Source organism: Pelodiscus sinensis, chromosome 2 (genome assembly GCF_052426305.1).
Source record: "Pelodiscus sinensis isolate ZL-2025 chromosome 2, ASM5242630v1, whole genome shotgun sequence".
Classification (NCBI taxonomy): Eukaryota; Metazoa; Chordata; order Testudines; family Trionychidae; genus Pelodiscus; species Pelodiscus sinensis.
The window spans coordinates 200,152,142-200,172,012 of NC_143053.1; positions in this window are offsets into that span (position 1 = coordinate 200,152,142).

The following is a 19,871-nucleotide window of genomic DNA, read 5'->3' on the forward strand; positions in this document are numbered from 1 at the left end:
GCCTCACCCTGACTTTTCTTTTCCTTTTTGCTCAACTTTTCCCTTGGAGTATTGGCACTTCTCTTTTTTTAAACAAAAAAAGTACTGGTAACACCAGTAGGAAAAAACCTATATGGTCGAAAACCAGCAGAATCTGACAACCCTGTGCATGGGCAACAGTAAACAAAATGTTTTGTGAGCCACACATAGCACCCCAATGGGCCCCATGTGGTCCTCGGGGTGCCCACCACTACTCTAAAGTCTTAGCGCATAGCTTTAGCCCCTAAGGTCCCAGATTCAATTCCCGCTGAAGATGACCCGGGTCTGTGGGTGTCTCTGAAGCTCAGCATGTACTTCCTCAGCCAAGGGAAGTATGTAAGCCAGAGGCACTGAGAAAGGGAGAATAAGGTTTCCTATACAGCCTTAGCTAAGAGCCAGTTGGCCTCTAAGGCCACAGGTTGAAACTCACCTGCCAATGACCCAGGTCCATCAGTTTTACATAGTCAATAATCTAGGTTTTAAAGTTTCACAGTATTTTTTATAAAATTCAATAGGGAACCTGTCTTTGCTAAGAGTTTTTCCAAATTTCATTTTCTTTGATATATGGAGTCAGTTCTGCAATTTCTAGAGCAGTGGCTAAAAGTTCCTTCTTAGATCTGTGGCAGAAACAATACATTAAAATGTTAAGTAGGATATCTTTACTGATTTTCTTTACATTTAAATAAAGTTCTGAATACAACCATTGAAATTGTTTATTAATATTGGACTGGGTAGCCTACACTTTGCTAATATTGTGACTAGCATTGATCTTATTTCTGTTAGCATTTTGCTTAAGTTGATGTGGCAACAGCTTGTCAGCTCTTTCACCAGCTTTCCAATAGTTTTATTTCAAACTGAATAAAGCAAGTCAATTGTTTGGAATAGAAATTTGTTGATTTCATACCTTGGATTCATGAAGGTTCTGAGTTGTCTGGTCAGGGGACAGAAGCATGGTCTACATCCATTGTCTTAATTTCCTTTGCAAGGGTATCAATTTTATGTTCTTCCCATTTCTTTTTAAAGGAGGCATAAGAGATTATATGGCCTTTGATGTATAGGAATGTGGTCACATAGGCTGTGTCTACATTGGCACCCCTTTCCGGAAAAGGGATGCTAATGTAGCACTTTGGAATAGGCAAATCCACGGGGGATTTAAATATCCCCCGTGGTATTTGCATTAACATGGCTGCCGCTTTTTTCCAGCTTGGAGATAAGCCGGAGAAAAGCGCCAGTCTAGACGTGATTCTCCGGAAAATAAAGCCTTTTCCAGAGGATCTCTTATTCCTACTTTCAATACAGTCTTAAAAATACATAAAACAAATATGAACACAGAAAATGTAACTCCTACTAAGTAAAGCTTCCATTACTCTTTCCGTAATTATTTTGAATTATTGTGTGATTTGTAACAGTAAACATGTTCTTTGCACTAAAATGACAGTTGAATAGGTAGGTGACTCAATTTTAATTTTGCTAGCACATATTTTTATGAACCCTAATCATAATAGTCGTGACTTTTTTCTAATGAAAAACAAAAATTATTATTTAAACCTTTCACCCAGCATATTCCGGTGTAAAAAGTAGTACATTCAGCTAATTTAAGTGGCAGGATTATTTATGCAAAATTTGCTATCTATAGGTAATCGCAAAGTATGACTTTACTTTGCACAAACAAATCCACAAACAAACTCTTCAAAATATATAGTAGATTGAAGTAATCTGAAATAACTCTATTGAAATCAATGACGTTATTCCAGAATAACACCGGTGTAACTATGATCAGAATCTGGTCACTGGCCTTGACTCACAATATTTATAGAGGTGTGATACATCTTCTCAAACTGCATTTTCTACCTGACTTTGTGGGTTCTCTCCCATATTCTGACTCAATTTCCCTTTAATCTCTGGTTACATTGCAGTTATTCCCATCAAGAGAATATAATGGATGTTCTGAAAAAGTGATGAAGTGAAGAAATAGTTAAAGCGGTATTGCACATACTTCCAGTGCCTTCCAGATGATTAATTTGAGTGAGGAACCTGAAAAGCTGGAAAAGTCTCAATATATTTCTGAATAAACATAGTCATTTTGAGCTGATTTCTGCTTCTCCTGTGCCCTGTAAATTCTCAAAGAATGCAGCTGAGGTCTGGGCACTTCTGAAAAGAGATTTAGAAAGGTGGAGAACAGAAAAGTGGTGGATTTGTATAATTCTATACCGCTGACATTTTTAATATATATTTTTTACTGAGGAAAATATTCAGCCATTCATATATTAGTAAAATCAGACAGCTCAAGAGAATCCACCACAAACTAGTCACTTTAGCTGTGGATGTATTCATAAGTATTCAACAAAGACATTGGATCAATAATTTTCAGACTGGGGGGTTAATAATTTGTTGTTTGTGGACTGTGATTGATCACATACTATGTCTTCCCTCTTTGGTTGATTGACTGAAACCTTTTAATAAGAGAATAAAGACTGGGGAATGGCAAATGATGAACACTGCATTTCCATATTCTTGTGGATACATTACCCTCAAACCTCTACATGAAGAACCTGGAGGGGATAAACTGCAACACCACAACTCCACTGCAGCGGGGGGGGGGGGGGGGGGGGGAATCTATTTGTTCCTTACACATAATCCATTTATCCTGGTTTTGTAGGAGAAAGAGTAAATCCCATCCTTATTAATTGAGGTATAATAGTGGGTGTGAATCACAATTTCTAGAAATAATCAACATATTAGCATTCCCAACAGGAATGAACTATTGGTATAATCTGATTTTAAATGGTCAGAGCAAGTAATTAAGTTCAGATTACTGGATTTTCAATAAAGCAGAACTAATAATACACATTAAAGGCCATTATTTTGTTTTCAATTGTCGTACAATCTAATTATTAACAATTGAAACCAACTGTGTCTGACAAAAAACAGAAAGGCAGGTAGAGCTGCTTGGATAGTGATTTACAAATACTTTTGCGAAAAAACATGTGGAGTCCTTTCTGCTTTTATTTCTCAGTTCACTTTATTTGTCACTCCCAAAGATTCAGACAACTGCAGATGCAGCTGTGAGGATATTTGCATTTTCTCAGCCAGAACTTCCCATTGGAAGTGCCTTATTTATTATTTACTGATGAAAAAGTTCCAATTGACATGCAGAAAGAAAACAAAGTGATGCAGGTGATCAATCATATGCCAGGAAAAACAAAGAATAAATAGTCAATTCAAGCAACTCATTAGCTAAAATATGTTTGGGTGAACCACTTGATGAATACTTAAGACTAACACGATTATTTTTATGAATGATCCATGCTTCCTAGCCACTCCATTGTGCTAGCCCTTGTGCTTGTGTGCAGGGGAATGATGGAGGGAGTAAGAAGCGCCCTCTATTCTTTGTTTGACCTGTGTCAGGAATGAACACGACCTGGAGTCCATGCATTTTATATACCAAATCCAGGAAAGCATGTAGACTAGTTCCATGTTACTCGGTGTGGGAGGGAGGAGATCATGCATAGAAGGTGTAACTTCTCTCCTCCTATTTGCAAACCAGTGACGCTGTCTGTCTATGCTGGACCCTTTTATGGGAGCTCTTTCTGGGTAAAAGGGTGCTCTGGGAACTGTTTTATCATTCACAGATAGAATGCATCTAATCTGGTCATGGGACAGTGCAGCTCTGCATCACCTCAGCACAGGCTGAACCTCTCTAGTCCGTCACCTTTGGGACCTGACTGGTGCTGAACCAAGGAATTCGCCGAACCACGGGAGGTTAGCAACATTACCAACACTTCCACTGCTTACTGGGCTCTTAGAACATATTTAGGGGTAAATTACAGCTAAACAACAGCACAGAACACTAAGAGGGCTCACCCAGACTACACAGAAGATTCAAAAGAGGATATGCAAATTATGCAGGAATTTGCATATCTTCTTCCGATCGCACTTTTGAAAGTGGAGCTTTTGAAAATGAAAGTAGTCGGGATGCGGCTTTTTCGGCAACCCCCCCTTTTTTGAAAAGTCGCATAAACCTCACTTCCAGACTTCTTTCCTGACTACTTTCACTTTTGAGAGCTCTGCTTTCAAAAGTGAGATCGGAAGAAGATATGCAAATTCCATGCAAATTCCTCTTTCGAATCTTCAGCGTAGTCTGGACATAGCCAGAGCTGGGAGTGGTGGCTGCAAACAAACTTTATGACACTGGGGGAAACTTGGCCACACTCATGATAAGTGAACATCAGGCTAACTGAAATCATGCTGAAAAAAACTTAAAAAACAGCAAATAGTGCTGCAGCACCTTAGAAATAGCAAAAAATGTACCCCCCCCCAAACCGAACACACACAAACAAACACAAAAAACCCACACTTTTTTTTTGTTAGTAGCTAAGGTGCTGCAGGACTATTCATTGTTTTTAATTTTTTTTTCAGTTACAGACTAACATAGCTACCCCTCCGAAACTTTAAAATCATACTGGACCACAGATGTTGCCAGACCACAGAGTGCCAGACTACACAAGCTCAAACTGTGCAGAGTAAGTCTAAAGGCACAGCTGATCTTTGAGCTCTATGTACATTTGATTCTGCTAAGCACACGTTGCTTTTCTTTTCATCATTAAGAAACAGTTTATTGCATCTCAATTCTCTTAGCAGTTTGTATAAGATGAAATAATATAAAACATTGGGGCTTTGCTATTTATTTTCTTTTAGGCTGTGTCTAGACTGGCCACTTTTTCTGGAAAAGCAGCTGCTTTTCCGGAAAAACTTGCCAGCTGTCTACACTGGCCGCTTGAATTTCCACAAAAGCACTGACGATCTCATGTAAGATTGTCAGTGCTTTTGCAGAAATACTATGCTGCTCCAGTTTGGGCAAAAGTCTTTTTCCGAAAAACTTTTGCGCAAAAGGGCCAGTGTAGACAGCAGAGATTTGTTTTCCGCAAAAAAGCCCCGATCACAAAAATGGCGATTGGGGCTTTTTTGCGGAAAAGTGCATCTAGATTGGCCACGGACGCTTTTCCGCAAAAAGTGCTTTTGCGGAAAAGTGTCCTGCCAATCTAGACGCGCTTTTCCAAAAATGCTTTTAACGGAAAACTTTTCCGTTAAAAGCATTTCCGGAAAATCATGCCAGTGTAGACATAGCCAGTGTGTTTTGGCCCAGATTTACATATTTTTTTAAAACCCAAACATGAGAGTTTGACTAACTCCCTTGGAAAAAAACTTAGACCATTTGTAATCATGAGTGAGAGAAGACAGTGATTTTTAGTTAATATTCTTTTGAGATGTTTGCTCATGACAAGAAAGTTACAGCCAATTCATGTGAACTTCATTCTCTGTAGGAAAAAGATAAACATAATTTTGATCATATAGTAGCACATACTTCAGAGATTCAGACACTCATCCTTTTGATACATATCTTACACATGAATTTCTGTATTTCCTTTGGTGAAATGGCATTTACTAAGTGTACTATTCCCCCTCTTGCTCTTAAGAAGTTGAAGATTTATTATGAAAAATCATTTGTGGAAATGTTTTCTTTTCTACAAATATATCCAGGACATTTTTCTTCTAGTTCTTACTGTTGCTGATTGTTTGCACAATCATTGTTCAGCTATCACCACCAATAAATCATAATGCACACATTATTTTGTATGAGATTTGTACTACTGAAAGCGGTGAAACAGCAGAAGGTGATATTCAGTGGACTGTTAATGTTGTTACACAAACATCAATTGACTTTATTACTCTGTTTCTTTAGAAAAGAGCCATTGAGGCTCACTAGGTAGAGCATAAAGACCTAGTTTTTCTTTTTTGGTAATTTTATTAGAAACTTGGATCCTGGTTAAAGTCAAAATTGGAGACCTAAATGAAACAAGTCTGTGTTTGCATATGAGAACCCCAATGGACAATAATCCAGATAATAAAATATACACTTAAACTTTGGCAGTCTTCTATTTGCAGGAAGCTTTATTGCAACATATTACCTTAACTCAAAGACAGTCCTTCCAGGACTGGGTTCAAGCTGAGGTCACTGAGAAAACAAAGTTTGTATTTCTTACCAAGACTAGTCTGGGGATAACTAGGGTCTCGAATAAGGTCACAGAGCAAACTTACAGGCCTACCTGCTGTATCCTCATGAAACTTAGCTGCCTGTCAGGAACATGTGTTAGACCCTTCCCTATAAGTCCCACAGAGATCCAAAAGGAAGTGGGGAGGCATCATCAGCTATCCTTTGAATCCATTGAGCTAGAAATCGTCCTACACAACCAATGGTGGTTCACTTATTTAAAATGTTGCCAGCTCTGATCTCAGCCAACTCATGCAAAAAATCAGTCCTGGTACTCCAACTGGTGCTCTTCATAATCGCTTTTATTTTACTAACACCTTGTGCTTATCTCAGATCATGCCCATCAGTCAAGACATAGTGCTTTGTCTTCTGCTTGACCAACAATATCTGATCTGCTGCAATCGGTGTCTGTCAATCAAATTATGTCAATGAAACAGGGCGATTATGTGGATGAGAAACAAATGTAGGTGTGGATGGATATAACAGTAGTTTGATACATAGCATCTTAAATCAACATAACCTCTTAATTATACCAGATTGCAATTGCTAGGAGACTTTCCTCTGTGTGTCAACAGTGTATACACCAGGAGCCAGATTCTGATTCTACTTGAATCAGAATAACTTTGTAAAAACTCAGTGACAGTTCTTAGAGCTACTGTGGATTTACAGAGATGTTACTAAGGTCATAGTTTGGCCTCAAGCGTATTGTATTGTATGCATGTGATGTCATTAGTATAAGCCATTTTTCAAGTGGTGATAATTAGAGACATGAATGGCATCTAGGAATGTCTTGTAGAATCTCAATGACAAATGTGTAATAAATACAGATTTCTCATAGTAATGATTGATTTTTCTATCTGAGGCATAGTAGTTCTTTCAAAACAAAGTGTATTTGCTCACTGTAAATTAATATCTGGTCTCTTCCACTGGAAGCCTGCGGCAAGAAAAAAAGTTGAAGTAATGCCATGGATTGGGAGTGTATTTCATCCTGGTGAAATTAGTTCTGGTTATTTTAAATGTAATAACAACTGACATTAGTAACATTTTTCACCCTGGAGGTGAAACACTTTTCAGACTGTGTCTTAAATACAACTCTCAGTTACCCAAGTGTAAATCCATTCCAAATAACCCTCCAGTGAAGCCAATGGAATTACTCTGGATTTACACTGTAATTCTGAGCAGAATTTGGTCCCATGTGTACTTGATTTATTATGTTATTACACAATAAACCGGTGTGCAGACACAGACATCGGGGAGGAAAAAATTAAGTTCCAGCGTCAGGTCACTTCACATCTCTTTCCTCTGAGCTTGCTTTATTTTGAAAACAAAATTCATACCCAGAACAACTCAACTTACTCCACAGTAACCACTTAAGGCATTTCCAGGTTCAGTCCTCAGGGAGGGGAGACACCTTTCCCCCTGTAGTCGCCTCTGTCACAGTTACAGGGGAAACTTCACCTCTGACCTTACATGGTCTTTCTGAATGCATCCCCTCTAGGCCTCAGGGCTTGGGATATCACCTCTACTCCTTGGGATGGAATGCTGGATTGTAGTTTCCTGTGTATCAGCTGTGATCACTTCTGACCTAGATTCAGACCCTGCAAGTTCGTTCCCGCTGGGGCTATGAAAGCGGTATTTAGTAACCAAGCAGCCTTCTTAAAACTAAGTATTTATTTAGAACATTAGCAGTTCAGAGATAACACATCCTGAAAAAGAGTTCACCAGTCTAATGCCAACTTTTCCCTAATGCCTACCATGCTCTGGCTCTTGGAAAGCTCAGGTCCTTAGACATCTTCCCAGAGCCTCTTTCTATCGCATCCTGTTTCCCCAGATAGCTTTTCCACAAATGGACTTGTAATTGTTTAGCATCCTTTTGATTTCACAGCTCTCAGCCAGGCAAGCCAGCAACTTGGCTCATTGTCTCCTAGGTGTGTACCTAGATGATCTTAGCTGGGAAGCCATTGTGTTGCTTCTTATTTGCCCCCTCCCTTCCAATGATTTAAAACATTCTGGTGTATAATAAGAATCCCAATATAAGCGCTACTCTCCCTCTCAATAATTAAGTTACATATCAGTATTTTAGACAGTGGTAGCTTTTGTCCTGGGGTGGCCAGGTGAGAAGCTGCATTCTGGGGTCTCTACTAATACTACTGCCCATCACGTCACCACATAGAGCACTTTGTGTTCCACTTTGCGTTCATATTTTGCTGCCTCAGCCTTTCTACAATTGCATGTATTCCAGTGATAACATAGATACTGATTTTAGATTCTTGCATAGCAGATCCTACAGTATCCATAGCATTACCTCCCCCCCTCACCATCATGTGCTCTTATGTCACAGCCTCTGTTGCACTAGCTTACCTTCAACCTCACTCACATCAGCCATGTGATAGCTTGGAACTTGATAACTCTTTACATGTTGGAATGCTTTAGTACTTTGTCACATACACATTTGTCACTGAGGGAAAAGAGACAGAGATGCTAGGGCTGACTGGAAAACAAGGATTCTATGCCATGAAAAATACTGAGGCTTTGACATTTGACTCTGTTCCAAGAATAGCAAGCCCTTTTGGATATTTTCAATAACAGAGCCTAATTATGATCTTGCTAAGAGCCCAGTCAGTGGAGATGTGGAAAGTGTAGGTTCGAAGCCCTTCTCTGACTGCTGGAGACCAAGACTTGAACTGGGTCTCTTACAGCCAACAAAGTTTCCTAATGAATTGGCTAGAATGTGATGTCTCTCAGCTTTTGACCAGAAATGCCACCCTGGACCCGTAGAACCTTCCTGATGGAAAAAATGTTCCATCAAAAAGGCCCCAAATATCTCTATTATGTACACATCTAAAGCCAAATTCTGCTCACAATTATACTACTACAAATACAAATGTATATAGGGGCAGATATCTACAATGCAGCCAAATCTATAAAGCAAGCAGCAGAACTATTTATTGCTTATTATTTATTTAATTTATTTCTAAGCATGTAGTTACATTACCATTGTACCTACACAACAGTCTTTCTAGGGAGGGGTGGAACCCTCCAAATTTAGGACAATTTAGGAAGAGGACAATTTAGGAAGGCAAAAGGTAGTTATCCATGTTGACGTTTGGTCAGGAGTCACAGGTTAACATTCTGAAGGCATTCTTGTAAAAAGTTCCACAGAATCTTCAATGAATCATAAATTGTTAGGACTGTGGTTTTATGCTTCCTGTAAAACAGTGGCTCTTAGCCTTTCCAGACTACTGTGCCTCTTTCAGGAGTCTGATTTGTCTTCTGCATACCCCAAGTTTCACCTCACTTAAAAATGACTTGCTTAAAAAAATCTGACATAGTTACGGAAGTGTCACTGCCCACTATTCCTGAAAAAGCACTTACTTTCTCATTTTTGCCATATCATTTTAAAATAAATGAATTGGAACATAAACATTGTACATACATGTCAGTATATAGAGCAGTAGAAATCATAAAATGTGTATGCAATTTTAGCTTGTAATGACTTTGTTAGGACTTTTATGTAGTCTGGTGTAAGGCTAGGTAAGTATCTAGATGAGCTGATGTGCTCCCTGGAAGATCTCTGTGTACCACCAGAGAAATATGTACCGCTGTTGAGAACCACTGCATTAAAAAACGGCACTTCTAATACCATGCTGGATCATTGGTTTAGTACTGAGTTAAAGGGAAGAGTTTCACCTGTTAACTCAATAACACCCACAATGTGCAGCATTATCATCATGATGTTGTGCTGAAGACATGCATGGCTGAGTGAAAAACTATGAAAAGATAGGACCCTGCGCTCAAAAGCTGACAAAGTAAGAACAATATAAAAGCATGAGTGAAGACAACAAACACCAGTGCAGAAACTGGTTTACACCAAAGTTTACTACAAAAAATAGGAACTTGAGATTAGTTTTGTAAATTTGTTAGTTCAGTCATAAGGGACAAATGAGGTGGGAAAAGGGAGAACTGCAAGACATTGGCATAAAAACGGTAGCTGGGAACCATTGAATGGGTGCTCAACCAAGGCAAGAATGTAAAGGGAGGAGAGCAAGGGGCCAACCTTGGAGGCCTGTGGGACTCTAAGGGCATGTCTACTCTAGGAAATGATTTAGAAAGAACTACATTTGAAATAATAACTCATGAAATAACTATTTGGAAATAAGCTTATTCCCTGAGGAAAGTGGGACTACAGGTTTTGAACTAATCAACCTGTTATTTCAAAATAATGGGGTTGGTAGTGTGGAGGCTCTGCTTATTATTTCAAAATAACTCCCTAGTGTAGACCAGGGCTAAGAGAGCAGGAAAGAAGGAAAGGACTCACTGAAGAGATAATCACAGAATGACCAGAGAAGTAGGGGTGAATCAGAATTCCAGGGAAACCAATATATGAAGAAGGGTGGGCAGGGCCAGCCCGAGCCATTTTGGCGCCCTGAGCCCCAGGTGCGTGGTGCTGCTCCCGGGACGCCCGGCCGCACCTCCAGGCGCACAGCGCATGAGCGAGCCCGGTGCTGCCTCCACGTGCACGACACATGTGCGGGCCTGCCCCCAGGATGTGTGGCCTCGCCTCCGGGCACACGATGCATGCGCAGGCCCGCCCCCGGGGCGTGTGGGCGGATGCACGGCGCATGTGCTGCCCAGTTGGCCCGGCCACTGCCGATGGCGTGCAGCTTGGGGCTGCCCAGGTGCGGGCTGCGCCTGGCCATGCAGGGCCCTGTGGCTGCGGGGGGAAGGGCGCTGCTGGCCAGTGCTGCGGGGGTTAACCTGCCCCCCACCCGGTTGGCTGCTGCAGCCCACCGGGAACCGGATGCTCCCTGTAGGTTGGCGCCCTGGGCAGCTGCCCCGCCAGCCCACCCCTTAGTCCAGCCCTGAGGGTGGGCATGATCATCTGATGTTGTTGCCTAGAGTCAATGACCCCAGGAAGTCCCTTCCAGTGCTGGGTTCTTATAAAAGTGTCCATGCCCACATTTATGCACAAATGATAGTGCTCAGAAACTACATGGGCTAGACAGGTGCCTATCCTGAGGCTGGTTTTGAAACTTTGGCCCTTGAAGGTCACAAGTGATGAAGACTTCTCTTGCACTGGCTCAAAGGGGAGCAAACTCCAAATGCATCATCAGCTCTGATTTCCATTGGACACAGATTCTATGGAGCGGGACCATCCACGCCCAATAGAATCCCAATGGTTATAAGATCACACGCAATGTGACATGGCATCAAGCTGGATAGCTCAAGCTGGAGCCAAAAGCCGAAACCAAATTCCAAGAATATGACAGAACCAAACCAACCCAACACAAAAAAAATCTCAGGAGATTCCTTACAAGTGAAAGAAAGCCTTGATACTTTCAAAAGGCTTATCTTTGTAACAGCTACTTCAGTAAAACAAAACAAAACAACTCCTCGCCCTTACAATTAACACAATGTGAATTAATATTCTTATCGCTGAGTCCACAAAGAGTTACAGACAACAATTTGTTTTATTGCACAATACCCTGAGGTTAGCTGTCTTCAGAGCATCACCTGATGAGATGAATGACTGGCAGATACACACATGAGCTATGAGAATCTTCACTTTGAATTTACTTTATTTAAATGTGTATAAAAAAATTGTCCATTCCCCCCAATATTTCCTTCGGTTTTCTAAATAGTTGTTCCATTTCCATTTTCTCTCATTTTCTTGTGTTCCATTCCTCCTTTCTTTACTTTCCTTGACCTTTCCTTTTTCTTCTGGTTATTTTTGGTTATATTTGAAATGGAATGAGGAGAGGATAGAAAAGAAGGGGGCACAGAAGAAAAATGAAAGGTCAGGAAAAGAAATGAGAGAAAAAACAGAGCAATTTGCAAAGTTTTAATTTGGCAGAAATAATGCAACCAAATGAGGCTATGTCTAGACTGCAGGCTTCTTTCAAAAGAAGCTTTTCAGCAAGAGACCTTCTGAAAAAACTTCTACTGAAAGAGAGTGTCCACACTGCAAAAGCGCATTGAAAAAGTGATCTGCTTTTTCGACAGATAGCGTCCACACTGAATGGATGCTATCTCACATTTCAGCTGTGATTACTATGCACGGAGTGGCTACCAGGGCACCTGTGCTTTTTCCTTTTTCCTCTTCGGCTATGTCTAGACTGCAAGCCTCTTTCGAAAGAGGCTTTTTCGAAAGATACTTTTGAAAAAGCCTCTTTCGAAAAAGAGCGTCTAGACTGCAAGCGGAACTTTCGAAAAAGCAAGCCGCTTTTTCGAAAGGCAGTCTGGATGCTCTCTTTTGAAAAACCCCTGTTTGCATTCAAGAATGCCTTTTTTCGAAAGAGCACTTTCGAAAAAAGTCGTTCTTCCTCGTAAAATGAGGTTTACCACCGTCGAAAGAAAAGCCGCGTTCTTTCGATTTAATTTCGAAAGAACGCGGCTGCAGTCTAGATGCAGGTGAAGTTTTTTCGGAAAAAAACCCTGAGTCTGGACACAGCCTTCTTTTGAAAGAACTCCCTCTTCCCCGTCCACACATGTCTTTTTCTGAAAGAGCTCGTTTGGAAAAAAGCTTTTTCCTCATAGAAAGAGGTTTACCAATGTCAGAAAAACCCCTCAGTTCTTTCAATTTTTTTCAAAAGAACGCGATTGCAATGTGGACGTAATTGAATTTTTTTTTTGGAAAAACTCTGAAGTGTAGATATACCCTGAAAAAGCTGGGCAGTTTTCTATCCTGTAAAATGAAAACCACTTTGAAATGTTGAAATGCCCTTTCCCCACTTGAGAAAAAATTAGAGACTAAAGGAAACTCAGTTATCACGGATGAAGTTACTCAGCTTTAAAAATGTGCCTCATAAAGTTTATTTGAAAATATCTTGCCAACACTGAACTACATCATCCCAGCGTTGTTCTGGTGCATCAGGCAAAACAGCAAAGCTGATGAGGCAATGGCATGTATTAACTCATAGCTTTGTCTGACTTCATGTGTCTGGTTTAAAAATTTTCGACAGCTTTTATGAGACAATGATTCAAGTCCCAACCCTTCTCAAACTGCCAGCTTGTCCAGATGTTTACAAATAATAAATTAGAAATACTTAATGCTAAAATTATTTAACTTCTTGCGAGGATAGAGACCTCCTGCCTAGAACTCAGGGTTGATGTGATTTTATTACTCTGGTTTCATTTTTCTGTGGCTACGACTAGACTGCATCTCTCTGTCAACAGAGAGATGTAGATTAGGCACGTTGAAATTGCTAATGAAGCAGGGATTTAAATATCCTGCACTTCATTAGCATAAACATAGCCACCGCTTTTTTTCGAAATGGAGCTTTTTCAAAAAAAAAAGGCAGTCTAGAGACGGATCTGTTGAAAATAAACCCTTTTTCCTCAAAAAATGAGGTTTACAGTATCTGTCGAAAAAGGGTTTATTTTTGACAGATCTGCATCTGGACTGCCGTTTTTTTAAAAAAAAAGCTCCATTTCAAAAAAATACGGTGGCCATGTTTATGCTAATGAAGCATGGGATATTTAAATCCCTACTTCATTAGCAATTTTGACATGCCTAATCTACATCTCTCTGTTGACAGAGAGGTGTAGTCTAGACACAGCCTGAGTGTCCCATCTCCTCTTGCTCTCTTTGGCCCTTTTGGTGTGTGTCACACATGTGGCCCACGGTATACAGGAGTGGAAGAGTGCATAGGGGTACGTTCAGGAGTGGTCCGAGGCCAGCTGCGGCAGCTGGCACCCCAGGCAGAAGGCATGATCCCCCGTCTGCATGGCCGTCAATGGCAGTGATGTAATCATCGGGTGCCCTAGGCCGGCGGCGCCCTAGACGACCACCGAGTCAGCCTATGCTCATGGGCTACCCCTGGGTATGTTTGACTGTTCCATGCAGCATCCATTGCTTGAGACATGGACCAGTCAATTTTGCAATTGTCCAAATGTAAGATGTTGATACAGGATGGAAATGCATTACAGCCTACTTACAAGCATCCCAATTTCACTGGCAACCTGGGACTAAATACATCTCTTGCTACATTTGGACTCACAAGCCAGGGAGCTATGGACTAAATACATCCTCAGCTAGTATTTGGACTCATAATAAAGATAACCCAGAACAATCTAGCATGGCAGATTTCCAAATTGTGTTGTAGTGACAGGAAAGGGACTGTTAGGCTCTTAAGTATGATAGCTCAATCTACCTGTCTAACAGTAAGTATGGATCTAGTAAAAATGTCATGTTAATTGCATGTTTAGCTTTTTTCCACTTTCTATATCTTAAGTGATGGTGAGGGGTTGGGCACTGGGGAAATGGTGTAGCAAAGCACATACATCTTCCCATTTATAATAATAATGTAATTGGACATAACCCGGAAAACCCGCCCATACTCGTATTAATAACATCAAACACGGCAGCAGAAACATAACAGGCCTCCATTCTGGTTTGGCACTTCTTCTGCTGTCAGTTCATTTGCAGGCCACGCCCCAGTACCTTGAAATACGTAACCAGGATGGGCGGTAGCTGCTTTGACGGCATAGCCTGAGTCATGACTGGTGCTGACACCAGAGTTACTCCAAGTGCTTGTAGAAAAGGCAGGTAGCTGAGGAATTCCCTGAAGTGCAGTTATCATCTCTTATTTTGTGGTAATTGGTCTTGAGGCAATTGTTAATTTTTTTTCTCAGCACTGCCTGAGTCTTGTGAATCCTCAGCTGCTCTGAAACACATGAATGCTCATTGCCTGTGCTCTGGCTGGAGTCAAATGTCTGGCTTGCTACACACCATGGATTTACCAGAATCCAGCTATGTTCCTTTGGCCAGCCAGCAGCACACTTGGGTGTAGGGTTGCTTTGCAGTGCTGCCTTTGGCTAATACATGACATGGTTAACTGTGATTACAGTTGAGTAGTCCATGTGGACAGGAATTGTTAAATAGTAAGCAGCTGTATTTGAACTAGGAGGTTGTTTTTGGTTTCTGGGAACTGAGTCAGAAGTGTGTGGATAGAAGGGATGAGACATACAGGCCTAGGGGATTGTCTTGGTGGACTCTCCAGATATAAGCCTGGTGACCTGGACTTCAGCTGCATCTACACTGCATTGGGCTCTATGCAACAATGGGATTTGGGCTCAGACCCACAACTTCGGGCAAGTCCACAAGCCCAAGAACTGAAAAGTTCTCAGAAGGTTTTGTGTGTTGACTTCAGGGGAGCTTAGGTTTAAACCTGAGTCTGAGTCCAGGTTTGCTACACAGTGCAGACGTATTCAAAGACTCATTCAATGGAGTAATATACTTTTCTAGAACAGAGAATCTTTCCAGTATCAAGCATGAATGAAGAGAAATGTTTTAAAGCTCTTTCAGGAGGTCAAGGAAAATAAGTTACCTAGTTACAGAGTTTATGGGTAAGAAGGTGATTAACCAGAATCATCTGAATGGAGAGGGGTGATAATACTGAGCACAGCACCATTTGGTAAGGACTTGATTTTGCCACTAGTGTTGGGCTCTACAGTACTTTACTTCATGGATTAGTCAAAGAGTAAGATGATGCAAAAGTCATAGAATCTGTCCCTAAGTGGCCAGTGTTGTGAATTTAAGAATTACAAAGGCCATCTACCTACCTCAATGGATGGGGGAACTTAATGGAGCCAGTAGTAAGGGGTACAGTTCCAGCAATAAGGGAAAGAGACATTTGGTAAGATATACTAGGAAGCTCCTGCCCCCTGAAATATCTGACCCCCCACTTGTCAGCTGACAGGGGAAGGAATGTTGATTGACCAGCATTCCTCAACTCCCAGGATTTAACCCGGCATGGATGCCATATGGAGCTCCATTCCAGCAGCCTGGTCCTACCAACACTGTTCTAGGAAAGGGAAGCTGGCCTGACAGATGCTGCAGGTCTAGCTGATCACCTGTTTCAAGGTCAGGAGGAAGTTTTCTCCCGTGGGCCAACTGGCAGAGGACCAGGGAGTTTTCTGCCTTCCTCACAGCCACTTTGAGTCACAGTGTATTACGTAAGAATGCGCTTAGCAACTAACTGAGGTACTTGGGTTGAGTTGTTTATTTCTTTCAACTGGTAGCTGGTTTTCAGTGTAATTAAGAAAATAAAACAGCAGAGATTAAAGATTTAGGATTTTGATGATGAGATCTGGGCTCATGGAATAGACTTTGTAGTCTTCGCCGTCTGAGGTCCCCACTCTTCTGTACCCTTTGGTCGCCTGTCAGAGGGAGGGTGGTAGGACTCAGAGGTTATGTCTACACTGTACTCGAAACTCAAAATACGATACTCAATTTGTCCTACGCAAATTGCATACTTATTTCGAGTTTATTTCAAAATAGGCTATTTCAAAATTTGGTGCTGTCTACACAGAAACAAATTTCGAAATAAAGTGCTATTTTGAGACATCCCTTAACCCTCGCCAAATAGCATGCCTGTTATTTCTAAAAACATTTTGAAATAATGGGTGGCTTGTGAAGACATGGGGGAACTATTTTGGGATACCTCTAGTATCCCAAAATAACTTTTATGTGTAGACATACTCAGAGAGAGCTTAGTCCTGGGAAGTAGGCTGAGGAGAGTGATGTGAAGAAATAGTAGCCTATCTGAGTGATGTGAAGAAGCTCGTTAACCCCCGCACTGGAACCAATTAAATGCTTGGCATAGGAGAGTATGGGTGACGGATGGGTAGTGCCCCTCTTCCATATTCAAATTTAATAAAAGGTGTAGATTCCCACTTAATTCCTAGTATCGGTCCTCTTTTTGCCACTGTGTCCACATCAAAGCACCCATCTGGATTTCCTTAATAAATTGCTTGAATTCCATCAAAGACTAAAGGAATTTAGAAAGCAGAGTCTGTTCCAAGCTTCCAGCACTCTTTCACTCACATCTCCATCTAGAACATCAGGTGCAGAGATTCAGTAATTATAAACAACTTCCACCTTTTGACCTCAGGCACTCTTAATCAATAGGAAATCAGCAGACGCACAGTCAGATCTTCAGCCCTTATGTATATGCCATGAGATAATTCAGACGTAGGTGTCAGGACTAAAAAATTATCAGTAACTGGTGTTCATAACAGTTTATAACCAATTACAATAATATTAGTAAGTGGTGTCAGAGAAGATGTTAGTTGGCATCACTTTGAAATATGTCTATTTCCCAAAGTTTTGTTTTGAAGAAGAACAGAAGACAGCAAGCACATGTTTACATAAAGCCTTCCTCTGAATTAAGAGATGTCATGCTTAAGCTTTCATTGTTTATATCTACAAACACAGGAGGAAATAGTTCTGAATTTAAATTCCCAGCAGGCCAGATTATAAAATCTGTCCTCCATAAGGGTCAGCCTTCAGTTCTGCTGCCTCAGAAACACAGCCAGGAAGTCAACATTTCTTGGTTCCCCTTTGTCTTCTGAGGATAGTAATACTGGCAGTACTGGACTGCTAAATCCTCCTTTTTTGCACTGTCAAAGCTGTACTGGCCAGGGCATTGGCAGATGTAGACCACAGTTCCACTCTCCACCATTCAGATTAGTGGGTGCAAAGCTTCAGTTTACTTATTCAACAAGGACTTAAAGTCCAGAGAGACCACACAGAAGTTATGGGAAGAGGGGAATTTTCATCACCCCTCCTGTCCTGCAGGATTTTGCATAGCGGGCCTTATTGAAAAAAAATGACTGCCCTGGATTACTCTTATGAAAATAGATGTAGCTGAACTGTGGAAATAATGCAGGCTCATTTACAATACCGATTTACATGCTAAAACAGTACATGCAGATTGTTAGTGAGCTTATTAACTTTTAATTGAATTATTGGCCATTTAGGGCTGATTTTCAAAAAAGGGTACCTAAATTCTGCTTATAAAATATGCATGCCCCAAATACACATAAAATATGCATGTGCTCATATAAATTGCCTCATTTGTATAGAGAGCAAACAGGTGCACATTTGTAAACCCGTCTTTACAGGTTCAATGACCCTTTGTATGCAGTTACCTGGTCTTCAGGCAGCTCCTACTTTACATCTGTCTTTATATTTGAGTTATAATTTGTTCCGTGCTATACGAAAGATATAAAATCCAGTCTCTGCTACAGATAATGCATGTTCTTAACCCAATGTTTCTTTCTTGGTTTCTTCAATGAAAATTTCAAATGAGTTAGCCTGAAAATGTTGGCTGGGAGAAGTGGGTGGAAAGAACTAGGGAAATAGCTCTCCTTTCATTTTTTTCCCCATTTTGCCGCTGATATAGGGTAGAAAAAGAAAAAAGGGGGCAGGGATAAAAAACTATATGAAGCAAAAAATTATCAAGTAAAAAACGGGTAAATATTTTATTTTACAATTTCATAAATAAAAACAGATAATGTTGACAAAATCCAACATTTCATGGAAAAAATGTTCAAAATATTTCAACCAGTTTTGCTGCCTGCTCAATCTCTGTAAATGTGTCAAGACAGCACGAGCTTTCCAATATGGAATAACATTAAAGTGGTGCCACTAAATGCTCTAAGAAAAGATGAGATGGCAAAATATTTGAAAGAAAATGTCTGAAATATTTCTCTAGTCAAAGAATGAAAGAGTAACTAACAAAATGATCCACTTGATTGGAGAAATAGGTAAAAAAAGTCTGGCACTTGGCTCACATCCAACACCAATAATACGATTAACAGCACACATGGAATGGATGCCAAATTAAAAGAAGAAGAGCATGAACTTTGAGTGACAGAAGCAACCTTCTGCCAGACAAGGTAAATATGAATGCATGAAATATCAATGCAAAACATTTTCCTTTTGTTTGTATTTACTTGTAGCATTAAGATGTCACCTTAAGGCTGTGAACATCTGAGGGCAGTGTGCCTCGAAACAGGCAAAGGACAAGATAGAATGTAAAGGTATTTTCCAGCAATTCATCTTGAACACAGTTACTAACTATTCTCTCTATTAGTGAGCAGAGTACTACAAAATAAATTATTGCTCAGGATGATTATTAGCATCACATTACAAAACAAAGCCAATGTATCTGACAAATGATATTTTGAAAAGTTTTCTGAGGGCAAGTTTCTGACTAGAAAGGGTGTAATTTAGTGTACTAAAAGCCTAGGCATAGAGAACGCTAAAGTCTTCACTTTTTAGCACCTCTGATTCTGCCGTCTTCATGTTGAGCAGGATTTTATTCCACAAATTTCATTGATTTCAGTGAGGCTACTCCCTGAGCTAGGGGCTGCTACTCATGAATGAAGGCAGAGTCACTGCAGTTTTCCACACTGCTGGCTTTATAATGCACGAATCTAGCCTTGAATAAATATTATATATTTGATTAGAAAATGGGAAAGAAATGGGATATCATCTATGCTTTATGAATGAAATTTGATCATCTTTCTTAACACCCAGGATCAGAGGCTGAGCTGATGTAAACATAGGTATGTGGATCTACTTCTATATGCCTAATTTAATAACTAATTTTGTCCATTATGGGAGCAAATTGTGTTGTGTACTGAATGGCTAGTTTCCAGCACTACCTGGCCCAGTTTAACAACAGAGGCCCAGACCGTCTGCCATCTCACTTGTTCAAACTCAAGCCAAAATCATTCACAAATGACAATATTGTGTTTTATGTATATATTTCAATCTCTAATATTTTCTGTTTACCATTTCATCACAAAAAGATGTGCTATGAAAGATATAGTCTCAGATGGCGCTATCAGAATCAAATTCATGATTTTGTCTTACTCTTTAGGTATTATCATTTTTTATTTCAGGGAAAGGGTATTTGTCTATTGCTTTATAACTTTACTGTAGTGGAAGGAAAATAAAATAGAAAATATTGGGAGAAATTCATTTCAGGAAGTATTTCAGTAAAGTGGA